Consider the following 15,371-nt stretch of genomic DNA (forward strand, 5'->3'; position numbering starts at 1 on the left):
TACGGTATTGTAATTACTGTATGTACTGTATAAACCACTATATCGATAAAAAAAAAAAAAAGCATACCGTACAGTATATTTAAACCTAAATGTCATTTTCTTGGTCATTTTCGAAAATCCGAAGTACCTGTGATCCCAATTAGTTCGGATTTTCGATTTCCTACTGTATTCACTTTTGGCAATTTTTCTGTCGCTTAGTCCCGGAAAGCTACAATCATGCCAAATTTCAACTTTCCATGTCGACCGGAAGTACCCCTTTACTTTATGTTCGTTCATGTAGTTTTATATACAGTTAGGAAGGATATTTATTGACCTAAAAATCTGTTTCCTAGTTACACAAACCCAGCAAATATAATTATATATATATATATACATTGCATTTTCCTGCACTTTATCGATGATAAAGAATCAACGACTTTGTAGATTGCTTTTAGTAGTGCTCATGCAAATGCTTCCTCTGTTCAAAGATACGAGACATGACCATGTTATTATTACGTTCACCTTTTGGAACATCAACTGTTCAGAGAACGTTTGTCGTCTTTTTTTGAGAGAACATGTTTCCATAGCTCTCTCGGAAGGTGTGTTAACGGGAACATGAGGGTTTCGAATACCTATCTCACAGCAGGGCTTTACAATGTTCCCGTTTTAACTGCAGTGGTTTTACAATTCCCATAACGTACCGAAAGGCATTGACGCTCCGTTGTAAAGGGACATTGGCTGATCTGCAGAGAGAGAATGAGAGAAAGTGTGTGTGTGTGTTAGCGCGGGAGAAAGGGGTCGATTGGTGTATGTGTTTGTGTGTGTGTGGTGATAGGAGAAAGCAGCCAAAGCTGGGATTTCTATCGATCGCGTGTCCCCTTTTACACAAGCAAGCAGGCTCTGTTGACATAGGATGACAACACACACAGCTGTTGTGTGGAAGCCAAGAGGCTTACTCTTTGTCGTAGGTGTGTATTCTATACACAGGTGCAGGACAAGTAGTTAGCAAGAGTTTACACGTATTGACAGGGTAAAAGCATTTGACGAATTAAAGCTTGCGGAAGAGGCTTCGTGTTTTTCTTCTAAACACACTTGTTATGGTAAACGTGTGCCTCAGGTATTTGTGAGATGGGTCAATATTTTATGAGTTTTGTTTCTGCGGTAACCATAACAATTTAATTAGTATTTCTTTAAATGTTGGATTTTCAACGAAAACGCCGTGATTTCAAATGACATTTTAAAATATTTATTATGACTTTACACAGAAAATAATGCATAATCCGATACACAAAAATTCAAAGATTTAATGATAAACACATTCGAAATTTTCATCTTGATATTCCACTTCTCTCAACCGGCTGCCATATTTTATCGAATATCTGACCAAGTGTCGCAGGACTAATTTTTGGAGTATTCTTTTCGACGTTTGCTTTCAAATTATCGAGTGATCACGGTTCTTGTTAGGAAATTTCATGTTTTAGAAAACCCCACAGGTTTATATAACAAGAAGTAGTCACAGGAAATTTAAATCTAGACTAGTTGGATGCCACTTTAAACCATTGTCAAAGAATACTGTATGTGTAGCTATTTGGAATCATATGGTTGTTGGATTTTGAATGGCTTGAAAAAGCTAGTCGATCTCTATTTCCGGCATTTATTAAAGGTCGAAGAATTTAGATTTTGCAACGAAACACGTTTAGGTCCTTTAGGTAATACGCCAACAGGATGTTCTAGCTTGTGCAAATAAACGTCGTTATTATTTTGTCGTCAGAGTGTTCAAAACAGATCGTCAGATTGTGTCCATTCAAACTGTCAGTTTGAAACACCTGAGAAGCACATATAAAATTATATTTGAGGTTTTGTAAATTATAAAATATACAATTTTAATTGTCAATATACGAAATATTTTTCATGATCAATTTCCACCATGGCGTTTTATCTGGAACACTCTTGTATTTATAATCGCTGAATATGCTAAAAATAACTCAGAAAGTGACAATAATAATAATAATAATAATAATAATAATAATAATAATAATAATAATAATAATAATAATAATAATAATAATAATAATAATAATAATATAACAACATAAATGCATTCAACCGTTTTCAGCATCTCCACTTTCTCTCTCTACATATCTTTCTACACAGATGCAGAGACTGATCCATTTGCATCGGAACAAATTCAAATTATTGCTTATCTAAGATTTTAGACTCCGTCATCGTCGATCGCATGCATCGTGATGATCATAGATATGGATCATTACGCGATATCGCAACTTCCACAACATACACATAAATGTGGATGTAGTCAATACAGTAGACACATTACAGAATTTAATACCTACTATTTCCGTACTTTCTTATTATTTATTCTGTACTATATGTACATTGTTTATAAGTATTCACTGTTTCTTATATTCATCTCAAAAATTGCACTATCTTTAAGGCATATTTGATATTTTAGAAAATGAAATGAAATCTTTAAGTTTTACGTTCCACGCTTATGCCGGTTAGGGTAAAGGAGACGGTGATTGTGATAAATGGATGAATTGGTGGAATGAAGAAAGTGGGAGGAAACAGGAAAACCCCGAAAAACCCACGAGCACGGTGTTTGTCCACCAAAAAGTCTACATGGCGCGAGGTGGGATCGAACCAGGGACCTCAAGCACCAGAGGTGAACACTACCACTGAGCCACCGCGCCTCCATTTTAAGAAATGAATGGGTGAATCGTTTGTATGGAATTAACCACTATAAACGGTTTGTCAACACATGGATCACTAATGTGTAATCACAGAATGACGGCCAGGAAGAAATGATTTCCCGATTCCGGTTTCACCACTCTCACACAGTTCGGAACCGAAAATTTCTTGCAGTAGGAAAAGGAGTCCGTTAGCTAAAATTTTAAAGTAAGTTATATTAAATAGTAAATTTTTATTAACAATAAGTAGGAACCCAAAGATAGGTGAATCTGAAGTAAAAGGAAATCTATTGCTTAAAATGAAGACCGAAACCGTCACGAATGAATTTGTTGGGACAGTGCGATAATGAACTCAAAACCTACAGCAATCCCGAATCCCCAGGACAAATGACAACCCTGTACAAGGATGCTACATTTCTGTTCTTAGCCAACTGCATCCATTCCTGGAGATATCCCTATTTCTGCGAGATTCACCTGAATATTCTCTTTCCATCTGCACCTAGGTTTTTCAAATATTTTTTTTTTTTTGATTGGTTTCCTGTTAAAATCTTCGAATGTTTTCTTTTCATTCATTTTGGCTACATGACCTGCCCAGCTGAGTCACCTAGACAAAATGACCCTAACCGTGTTAGTTAAAGAGTATAAATTATACAATTCCTTGTTATGAAGTTTTCGTAATTCTTGATTACCATCTTTCTTCGGTTCGAAATTCACTTCAGAATTTTATTCTCAATACTTCCGTCTGTGTTGTTCTCTCAAAGTAAGAAACCATGTTTCGCAACTATATAATACAACTATCGTTTTATATATTTTAAGCTTCAAATTCTTCGACAAAATTCGGGAAGGCAAAATATTTTCCATTGGATAATAAATAACACGAGCTCTCTGCTTTCACTCTATATTAAAAATTTCGTCATGGACATGGTTTTGGTCTGTTAGTATTGAAAGTATTCACTTGGTCGAAAGTATTGTTTGATATTTTGAAGTATCCATAGTTTGTTGTATGATGGTCGTGTTGAATTTTCACATATTTCGATTTGTCTGCATTTACTTATAAATCTATGTTCCTGCAATCGTTTACTAAAAGCTCTGCAATTTCTTTCTATTGTTCTCATATCATTCTGTATCAGATTTACATAATCAACATACGCTATAACATGGTGAATATCATTCAGCTTTAGGTTTTGATTGCAGAACAAAATTAAATAATAATAGTGAATATATCTCCTTAGTTCAGTCCATTCTCGACGTAAAATATCGTGGACAAATATTGTTCAACTTGGATATTATGTTGCAATTACTTTAAACATATATTAGTTAATCTAACTAGCCCTTTCGGTAGACTGAACTTAGTAACAATGCTCTACAATTTTTCCCTTTTAACCGAGTCGTAGTCTCTGATATAAGTAAATAATTGATGTACCGGGATATTGTAATCCCATTTCTTTTCGAATATTTGACAAAATGGTACAGAGAAGAATCCGTTCCCCGGATAGTGGTACATTGTACAAATATACGGAATCCTCTTGCTTACTACAGAAATCAGTACGGAGCATATGCTATCCGTATGCTACATAGACACTACCCTTAGATGTTACATCATACCGTTGCAGGATGTCTGATATCTAACAGTCTTCCTTACATATATGTATGTTAACTTTGTCAGCTACGTCCATTTGTATTGAGATCCTGGCTCCCTATATTGTTTTATACGGAAAGTACGTACAGATGGAACACTTTTATAGAAAGTATTATAAAACATGGGTTTTCAGTTATACGTTTGCTGTACGTTAAGTCCAAAAACTACAGAATTTACAAATGTAACATATGATTTTAAGTACGCCACATACAATTGTTTCCTCAGTGTAAATCCCTGATTAATAGTTGATCAATTTATCCTAAATCTGCATTGATAATCTCCAATAATTTCAGCTGAGCATGTGTTCAATTTTGTTAGCATGATGTTTGAGATAATTTTATAGGATATTGCCAAAAGGCCTTGCTAATTATTACAGTTTCATCACCTTTCTTGTGAATTGGAACAACAATCTCTCCCTTCAACTAAAACTAACTGATCGGAAATTTCGCGCACACCCATAGATTTGTATTTGTTTAATTTCTTTGTAGCAATTTCTGTTTCTGTTCGGTTAGGCTCTGGAACATATGGTTCTGCTGTGTGCATTTTACTTTTCCCCATGAACATTGTTTTTCAGCTGCGTATCAAGCAAATTGTCAAAGAAATCTTTTTGACTATTCAAAATAACATCCGTGTCAGAAAGAATTGTTCTGTGTACTTTCTTTAACATATACCCGCGAGGTTGATAACGTTTCTTAAATTCGTCGATGATCTAAAACATGTTCCAAATGATTTTTTCTTATTTTCGCTTTTTTTTCTGTTATCTTCAAGTTGAGTAATTTTTGCTTTCAAACAAATTACGTTTCCATGTTTTAAATGTTTTGGGAGTTTCCTCCTGATGTCAATGAAATTGTGTGTAGTTCTTTCGTTCGTATTTTGTAGTCGACGTAGTTTCGCCTGTTTTCACTTCTCTGCTAGTTTAGTGCATTTCTGGTTGCCTCATGGTCTGTTCCTATGTATCTCCGCATGTTCCAAATTTTCTTTTGCTGACGTTTTAATGCTATCCCTACTTTTAACCCAAGTATCCTCAATACAATTGCACTGTGAGCCTTCCAAAACCGAGAATCTATTCGACACTACAATCTGGTATTTACCAACAGGGATAATTTTTGTTTCAGAATTTCATAAGGAGAACATTCGCACGTATCACGTTATAAATAATCTTATACAACTTGTAAATAGCTTCCAGATTTTTGAAGCAGTCCCAGTTATCCTTTAGTAATCATTGTGCATTTCAGTAAATTTGCCTTTCTAAAGTTAAAACCCAGCAAATTATTTGGCAGTTTATATCTTATTAATGGCCCATTCAGATACGATAGGCCTTCCAATGCACGATGATGCTTATTTTCAGAGAACAAAGGATACTCTTCTACTTCAATAGAAGCGTCGTCAGTATTAATAATTACTAAGTCCAATTTGCGATCATTCTCATTATGTAAACTCATGTTCAAAATGCTCATGTACAGTCATGAACAAAATGTTCAAAATGTTCTCATTATGTTCACTAATGTTCATTGTCGCATATCTATAACTGTCTTCTTATAAGAATATAATTTGATAATGATTTTGCAGGGTACTTTTAATACTGATACTATGTGTATAATCGGAAAAGTATATTTGTGCTAAATTTCATAGGAAAAGAATTATAAATACGAAAATTAGAATGAGTGAAACAAAATGTTGTTAAATGGACAAGAAAGTTTTATTTTTGTTTCATTGTTCTTATTTATTGCTCTTTTCACATGAAATTTGCCACATACATGTCTTTGCCGATTATACACTTACTAACATTATAAGAATTACCGGGCGATTTCGTTATCAAATTATATTCCTACAACAACATATTTATAGACATGCGACAATAATTTTGGACATGAGTGTGCATTGCTAATCAAATTTAAACGAAATAAATCAGTAAAATTGAAAAGACTTTTGCAGGTTCCTGTTGAATTGCAAAAGAAAAAGTGTGAAATTAACTCTGGAAGATTAAAGTCTGCCATACAAAGAATAGTGCCCCCGACTGGGCAATTGGATTCAATAAATTGACAAAAAATCCCATAAATTATTAAATTGGAGTCAGTTGGTATGTGAACAGTGCAAACATGCATAGTTACACTATTTGTGACAAGTTTTGCAAGAATACATTCAAAAGCATTGTCATCGAAGAAAATATGAAACATTCAATGATTTTTAACACAATGTAAGTATTAGCAAGTATTGGGCACCATCTGACTTCATTCTAGCATTTCTGGCATACTTTCACGTCTAAGTTCTTGTTTGCTTAATATTGCAAATAGGGAATATTTTTTATATTTGGCGGATATCTCGGTGCCAAAGTGTATATTCAAAAATTTAATTATAGCCTTTTTTTCTTAATAGGTGAGAAGTTTTATTCTATACCGTAGAACAGGGTTTCTCAACCTGGGGATCGCAAACCTTAGGAGTCGCGAAGATAAAGGGAACAGATAAATAGAATGTAATATAAATAACGAAAAATATTTTTAAATATTATTTTGAATTTTGTTCTGGTGGACATATTTTTACGAGGGCTATCCAGAAAGTAGATTACGTTTTCGTATGTGTCCGCTAGGGGCGGGGCTAGCGCGGCCATCTGGGAGTCAGAGCGTTGCGCAGCTCAGTCGGCATCTAGCCGTGCTAGTGAGAGGTTCGTGCTGTGCTCCGTTAAGATACTGTGACGGTTTGAAATGTCTGCGTTAATTGAAAATCCCGCGAGCTGCGAGGTGCGTGCAGTAATAAGGTTTCTGACAGCAAAAAACTGTAAACCGATAGAAATCTATCGGCAGCTGTGTGAAGTGTATGGGGACAACATTATCACTGAAGGTGGAGTGCGACAGTGGGTCATAAGATTTAAAAATGGCCGAACCAATGTTCACGACGAAGATCGAAGTGGGAGACCCAGCAAAGTGACTGCCGAACTTGTCGAAAAAGTCGATGTTAAAGTCCGTGAAAATCGAAAGTTCACAATAACGGAACTTTCTTTGAGTTTTCCACAAATTTCGCGAAGTTTGTTGCACGAAATCATCAGCGAAAAGCTTGGTTACTTCAAGTTTTGTGCAAGATGGATTCCAAAAAACTTGACAGAGGACCACAAAAATCAGCGAATGGCTGCAGCGTTGCACTTTTTGGACGCCTACAATAAGGATGGTGACTCTTTACTCGATCGCATCGTTACTGGTGACGAAACATGGGTGAAACACGTGAACTGTGAAACGAAATTGCAACCAATGCAGTGGGGGCACGCAGGTTCTCCCCAAAAACCCAAGAAATGCATGCAAACAATGTCGGCAAGGAAGATGATGGCGACTGTTTTTTGGGACAGAAAAGGTGTGATTTTGGTGGACTTCCTGGAAAGAGGCACTACAATAAACGCTCAAAGGTATTGCCAAACTCTGCAAAACCTCAGAAGAGCAATTCAAAACAAGCGCAGAGGAATGTTGAGCTCTAAGATCTTGTTGATTCACGACAACGCCCGGCCCCACACGGCAAATGTCACGCGTGAAGTTCTTGAATCTTTTCAGTGGGAGTTGTTTCCTCATCCGCCGTCCAGTCCCGACCTGGCACCGAGCGACTTCCACCTATTCCCAGCAATGAAGAAGTGGCTGGCTATGCAGCGTTTTGATGACGACGAACAGCTGCAAGAAGAGGTAACGAAGTGGTTGAAGTCGCAGGCGGCCGAATTTTTCGACGAAGGAATTTCCAAGCTCATACATCGCTACGATAAATGCCTTAATTTGAATGGTGACTATGTCGAAAAGTAGTATTTGTGTGTGGCTTTCATCTGTATATAATAAAATTTGTTTCCTATACTTTGTTGATTTTTTATTCCAAAACGTAATCTACTTTCTGGATAGCCCTCGTATTTTTATACAAATTGTTAAGAACAACAAAAAATAGATCTAGTAAACATTTTCAACAAGTGCAGAGTTGTTTAGAAAATCGATTTAAATGAAAGAGGTACTATATGAAACTAATGAGAAGTGCATATTGAAATACTAGAAAAGTACAAATGCAACGAAGCCTGCATATTGAAATACAATTAAAATTGACAGCAAATGAGATACCTGAGTATGGTGTGATTTCTCTAGTGCGACAATTTCCGGTTCAATTTTTATGACGCACATTATTATGTCATTTTCAAATTATAAGCGATTTCTTGTCTTTGTTTTAATGTTTGCCATGGAAGAAAAAACACTCCAATGATATTCATTTTGAGACAGTATGACGGATCGGATTCGATATTTGTAATATGAATGAACAGACCAAATTTGGTTTCAATCCATTCGCTTAAGGAAACTCACTATACCCACTACACACAAAAAATGGATTCTACTATTATAGAAATAGATGGATGTCATGAGATCTCTGCAATAGGTATATTAAAAATCTCACACAAGCTTATTACAAATCAGAAATTCCAAGGGGATCGCTGGCAAGACAAAATCGCTGGCGCTGATGTGACAAAATGGGGTTCGGTTCATGATAGGAACTAGATTGAGAAGTGCTGCTGCAGAATGTATGTAAAAAATTAGAACCTTAACGTATTCATTTTAAATTGATTCCTAGAATTTCGCCTTTAAGTACAATGCAGTGGTTACATTTTCCCCGTACGTTTTACGTTTTTATATTTTTTTCCTATAAAACAATTTTTTTTCGTTTTAATAATAAATAAAATAAATCATAGTCCTGGATATTTTAGAAAGGTTTTTATACGATTTTGTTAGTACGATTAAAAGAAAGAGACACTCTGATTTCTCACAGAATGTTAACAACGCAACCCAACAATATAACTTTGTATTCAGAGAGAAAATACAATAGGTTGCACTTTTACCTCCTATCTAGCAGCACACCAACTTTATGATTAAAACTAATTGTGTTTTTAGCATCTTGGTCTTTGTCTCTCAACATTGTCTCGATTATGACGCAATTTCGATCAATCGTGGTATATTGATATCAGAAAGAGAAAGTATGTGAACTATATATAATAAAAGAAGAATATACTGATGTCAGGAACAGAAGCTACTGTGAACTAATAAAAGCAGAATATACTGATGTCAGGAATAGAAGCTACTGTGAACTAATAAAAGCAGAATATAGTGATGTCTGGAACACAAGTTACTGTGAACTAATAAAAGCAGAATATATTGATGTCTGGAACAGAAGCTATTGTGAACTAATAAAAGCAGAATATATTGATGTCAGGAACAGAAGCAACTTGGACTAATAAAAGCAGAACTCTAAGTGGCTGTGAATTTCGATGTGTACGGCAAATATTTTTGAACGCATAAAAAAGATGTGGGACCGTTAAGAGCAGTGTTTTTTTTTTTCAGAAACAATGTTTTCCGGGGGAGGGGGCCACTGTTGATACTATTCTATTTATTATTACATTAGACGTAATATTTTGATCTGCTGCGGAGAAGCACTCTCAGAACTCCGAGGGAAAGTGCCCCCCAAAAACAGGTCTGGAAGAAACAGTGGTTAAGAGATGCAATCTTCATTAAAGTGCAGTTAAAAAGGCAACAGTGATTTGTGTAATACAGTTTTGTTTCGGAATTCGACTGTAGCGTATCTTTCAGCATCAAGGTTGTGTGAGACGAGAACAGAGGGCTTAACGTTGCATCCTAGCAACATGATGTCCCATAGAAAATTGTTTGTAATTCCTTTTGTGTTTTATATGTTGCGATTGTTATTTGTAAGGCTGCCAGAGTTCGTACTCAAAACTATTCTCCATTACAACGTGAAACCATATGTTTGTTATAGTGTATGTAAAAAATCGTAAACTCATCCTTTTTTTCTGAAAACTCTGGCAATCGTAGTGTAATGTTAACTTAAGAAATACAATAAAAACACTCTTAATATAAAAATATTTTCTCATTTTTCTTTTTTTTTTCCAGGGATAATACCGATAACATCGTGAAATAGGATAGATACCTTAAGGTAAGCAACACAAGTTGGTCTTTATTCAATTTCTTTAATGTTTTGAACATACTGTGATGTTGTCTCTTAGTGTTGGGGCTACAGAAACACCTCAATTACCGTGACACTCTATCTGTTTCAGTTTAAAAATTGATTAAAAATTTCAATGTTGGGCTCCAAATTTAAATTATCGCGACCGCTAAATGTGAGCCGCAACACATACTAGAGTAAATAGAAATTGTACGAGTAAGCCAACCCATTCTGCCCAATGAAGAACAATGAAACAGAAAATAAAGCAATCTAGCTGTCCGAATCAACTAGCTATACCCAAACTGTCATTACGCTTGTAGAACTCTGATAAATGTCAAAATTACATTTAGTATGAGTCTTCGTTATTCTCGTGTAGAGTTCTTGAGTAGGGTGGAGTGAAAAATTGAAGTTTGCACATCGGTATTCTAATAGTGTGGGATTATTGCTCCTTAGTAAGTATTTTAAAAATCAATATTTATTTTCGTTGAAATCTATTATCTTTGGGTGCCACCAGCATGGTTAACCCTTTCCTTCCGCAAAATTTTCCAACTTTTAGGTTGGCGAGCAAGAAGACTAAAGGAATGGTTGATATCCTGCCAAATAATTGTCTTAGAAACTTGAACTAAAAAGAATTGAAATGGAGAGTATGTGTTTTTATTCTGCCAAAGCATTTTACAATACATAGAGTGAAAATATTTCAAATTTTCGTGCTACAAATACAAAGACTGCTACAAACACTGGCAGAAAGGGTGTAACAATACGACGTTTAGAAGAGTCTGTTCAGAGACTTTTGCAATGGTTGGTTTGTCTGCTGCACGTAAATGAGCTCCCTTTAAGACATTTGCTAGAATCAATTGATGGTAAGACAACAGGTCCTCATGCATTTTCTGCACAGATTGGAAGATCATTATTAAATTGTGAAAACAAACCAGTTGTGGAATAAGATGTAATTGAGAACCATCTTTCAGCTTTCGAGAATTATAATGATCTCTGCGGATCAGAAGTATTTGTATGAGATTTGCAGGGCTGTTTCAAATGAACATTTTCCTGATTCTTTGGCAAAACGCTATCCAGGAAACATTTCGCACGTCAGGTGGGTTCCTACAGCAAATATAATTAATCGATTGTATGTAGCTACATCAAACCCTTCAGAAGAATTAAAAGTGCTCTCTCAGTATGTTGTAAAAGTGTATGCGCCAGTTTGGTTCAGCATAAAACAAACATTTTTGCACAGATGGATCAAGACGTTTCTTCAAAATAATTCAGTTATCGCGCTTCCTTCCTGAAAAGTACAAGGCAGTCATTGATCCTGTACTTCAAAGAAATGGATATTTTGCACATCCTGAAAACATTCTCCTCTCTATGATAACAGATGAGAAGAAACATATCAGAGAACTAGACTTAAGACGAGTCCTTAAAGCAAAAACCTCGCAAATGCCTGGAATCAGAAATTACGACATTCCTTTAGTCAATTTTGAAGCTGAAGACTACACAGAACTCATAAACTGAACAGCTTTGGCTATAACTTGTCCCCTCCCCCCATTTATTATGAATCTCACTGCTTCGAATATTCATAGAGTCATTCAAGGTGATACCACAAATATTGAAATTCCGAATATTCCATGCCTTAGCCAAGCTGTAGAACGATGTGTAAAATTGGTGACAGAAGCATCGTCTTGTGTTTGTGGTGTAAGTGCACGAGATGGATACATAAGGGCAAGACTCGAGTCCCGAAGACGTACGCCTGTCTTCAACACAAAGTCAGAGTTTTCTACAGTGTAATGTATGTTGACAAGTATCTTCACATATTATTTTGATATGAAGTTTTCCTAGCTCATTTTCAAGAATAGAAAGTAATGTATTTTGTCATGTCTTCACATATTATTTGTATATTAAGATTTCCTAGGTTATTTTGAAACTGAGATCAGAAATGTTCATGTCATTACATGACTTTTCTTATATTTGCAATTAATCTAAAAATTGTGTGAAGATGTCTATTGTAACATACACTACACACAAAAACCTAAATCTTATGTTTGTACTGAGTGGTGTATTTTTGTCATCTTTTTTAAATATAATATTATAAAGCTTTCTTAGCTTATATTCAAACAGACAAGAATGAAAAATCGCCTCAGTAACTTCTCTAATATTATTAATATACAGTATTTATTAATGATGCCTGTAGTTGAGTATATACGTAGGGTAATACAGACTGCACATAAATCTAGTCCAATTTTACGTACAAGTTAGTGTTCTTTTTATGTTTGTTCACATATGTTTATAAAGATTTTCCAACTGATTTTCAAACTAAGAAACAAAAAAGTTGATGTTATGAAACTTGTGTAATAATTATAAAGACGTTGTATTCGAATATAGTGAGGTTTCTGTGATACAATATTATTGTATAACAACTTTTCCGAACAGAAAAAATGCCTCATTTCACAATACTGTTAAAAATACATATTTCAGCCAAATTTCAAGTCCGTATAGCTTTCAAAGGAAATGACTCAGGAGACTAATATTTCTGTGGCACAGTACTCTAATGGTGAGGCAACTTTTTCTCTCTATTAGAAAAAATAATACAGAAAAAAATAATTTTGTCCATTTTACCAATACGGATAAAAATATTGGATTTCAGCCAAATTTCAAGTCCCGTGTGGCACCCAAAGGAATTAATTAACGAGACTAATATTTTTGTGATACAGTACTCTAATGGTAAGGCAACTTTTCCGCCCTATTAGAAAAATTAATTCCAAAAAAATTTTTTAAACCACTATTTCACTCCACCCTATTCTTGAGACTCTTAGTTTGTATCCGACAGTGCGTGCTCAATACTCTTCAATTATTGTCTACCTTTGCATGACGTATATGTGAATACTTATTCCTCCTTGTACGCAGGTACATAAATAGATTAAACAATAATCTCGTTTTTCTAAATGAATTCCAATTTTTTACTCAACAATTTTAGCCGATATATTTTCAGTTTTTTTTTTTTTTTTTTTTTTTTTTTTACCTCACCATCATCATTTCATATTTTGCTAGAGGGGACAAGATTATTCACTTATGCAAATGTCACGCTTTCTATTAGTATATTACTAACAATCAAGTATATTTCACAAACTTAAGGAGGGCAATAATCCCTTCTCTCTATCTCCTGCCTCCCCAAATGACACCCCTGCTTTACCTCAATATAGGTATTTCTAACGAAGTAAATTCTCCAAAATTCTCTATGTATGGAGCAGAAACGAATCAAATCCAATTATCATACTTGGGAGAAAAATAGATATAAAGTCTGTACACTATAGTTAAGGTGGATCACTAGGTGTTCTCGGTGCTATGCTAAACGCTGCTTGATTAGTGCGGCGTTGTCAGATAGTGTCGAGTGTTTATTGATGCCAGATAATGAAGAAAGTAATTCTGGAATTGTGCTTGGATACTTACTAGTGAAATTAGTTTTCGACCCTTACCGCAATTCACAGGTAAGTTCCGCTTCTCGAAAAGCAACTCTAGAATCCAGGAATTTTCTTATTGTGACTACCACAGTAAACGTAAAAATTTGGTAAGAACGCATTATGGCGTTCTGCGCAAGTTTCGTCTCAAAATCTATTTCCTTAAATGTAAATTAATATTTAAATAAAATGTGAAACATAACATGAAAAACAGTCAAATAATATATCTATTTCGTAATAAGATCGTTACTTTAAAATACTTTACACATACAAATAAACATTTCATAAAACGGAGCACTTCTAGTAAGATCTAACAGCAAGTGCCATCTTGTGTGCTCATTGTAAAACGAACCAAATATTTTCTTTTATTTGTTTTTTTTTCTCGATATCAGACGACACAACCAAATGAATCAGTGCCTTGCGTTGTAGCTGAAACATAACTCCATCTTATAGTACAATATTTATAATATGTAACGTTTCATTGCGCAATAGTTAAGGGAACGAGCTAAAATATGTACTGACTTCCGAGTGGTGATCCACCTTAAGCACATGGAGAAGGTAATTTTGTTTCATGTATTATAATAGTTATTAATCTGGATGTGCATCTTTTAACCTCTGAAAGGAGCTTCAGATAGAGATCTTAAAGATGAAATATGTCCGAAATTACCAAAAATGGACTTGATTCCTTTGTTTCTTACATTTCAAGAGTTATTTACACAGATCTTAAAGACGAAATATGCCCAAAATGACCAAAAGTAGACTTGATTCCTTTGTTTCTTACATTACAAGAGTTATTTACAATATCTGGACATGAATCTTTTAAGCAGTGAAAGGAGCTTCAGATAGAGATCTTGAAGAGACCAAAAATGGACTTGATTCCTTTGTTTCTTACATTACAAGAGTTATTTACACAGATCTTAAAGACGAAATATGCCCAAAATGACCAAAAGTGGACTTGATTCCTTTGTTTCTTACATTACAAGAGTTATTTACAATATCTGAACATGAATCTTTTAAGATGTAAAAGGAGCTTGAGATAGAGATCTTAAGACAAAATGTGTCTAAAATGATCAAAAGTGGAGTTGATTCACTTGTGCACTGAACACGAAATTAACTCTCTCTCTAAATGCATTATCTTAATAAATTAAAATGTCATGCTTGATCGTGCTGGTCTGTATACCTACTTTTGGGCCACTTTGTAGAACAAGAGCAGTAACAAATGTAGCGACAAACAGCAACAGTTCTGAAACTACCTCTTATCTGGAGGTCGTTTTGGCATACCGAAACCTCATCTTGAGGCACTAAATGGATTTTTTCTTTATCGACGTTAAACATGACGAGGAGCACTGAACACACTTCCACCATTTTGTGCTTCAAAGCTGATATTAACTGATAAGTCAACTATTTCGCACACTTTTTAGTACCCAACGTTCCCTGTAATCTTGCGCACAGCAGTATATCGACAGTTCAAGGTCGTTGCAATATTGTGGACCAGTATTTGGCGAACTGCAGGAATCATGTTATCAGGTCGCTGATGATCGTCATAAGTCACTTCAGTACCAGTTGAGTCGTCTATTGACGTGTCATCTGCTTTAATTTTATTGACTCATCTTTGAACTTTGCTGTCGTCCAGTGCAA

The 15,371-nt window shown here is 35.0% G+C and overlaps 1 protein-coding gene across 2 annotated transcripts in view; it reads left to right on the forward strand.

Annotated features, from left to right (window-relative positions):
- Positions 1–15,371, forward strand: part of LOC145686678 (NACHT domain- and WD repeat-containing protein 1) — a 1,466,154-nt gene that overhangs the window by 215,159 nt on the left and 1,235,624 nt on the right. For both annotated transcript variants that reach the window (XM_081760197.1, XM_081760198.1), the window contains exon 3: positions 10,233–10,275. The gene's annotated coding sequence lies outside the window, so the exon portion shown is untranslated. The remainder of the gene's footprint in view (positions 1–10,232; positions 10,276–15,371) is intronic.

This window comes from Thermobia domestica, chromosome 5 (assembly GCF_964235325.1).
Source record: "Thermobia domestica chromosome 5, izTheDome1.hap1.1, whole genome shotgun sequence".
In the NCBI taxonomy this organism is placed as follows: domain Eukaryota; kingdom Metazoa; phylum Arthropoda; class Insecta; order Zygentoma; family Lepismatidae; genus Thermobia; species Thermobia domestica.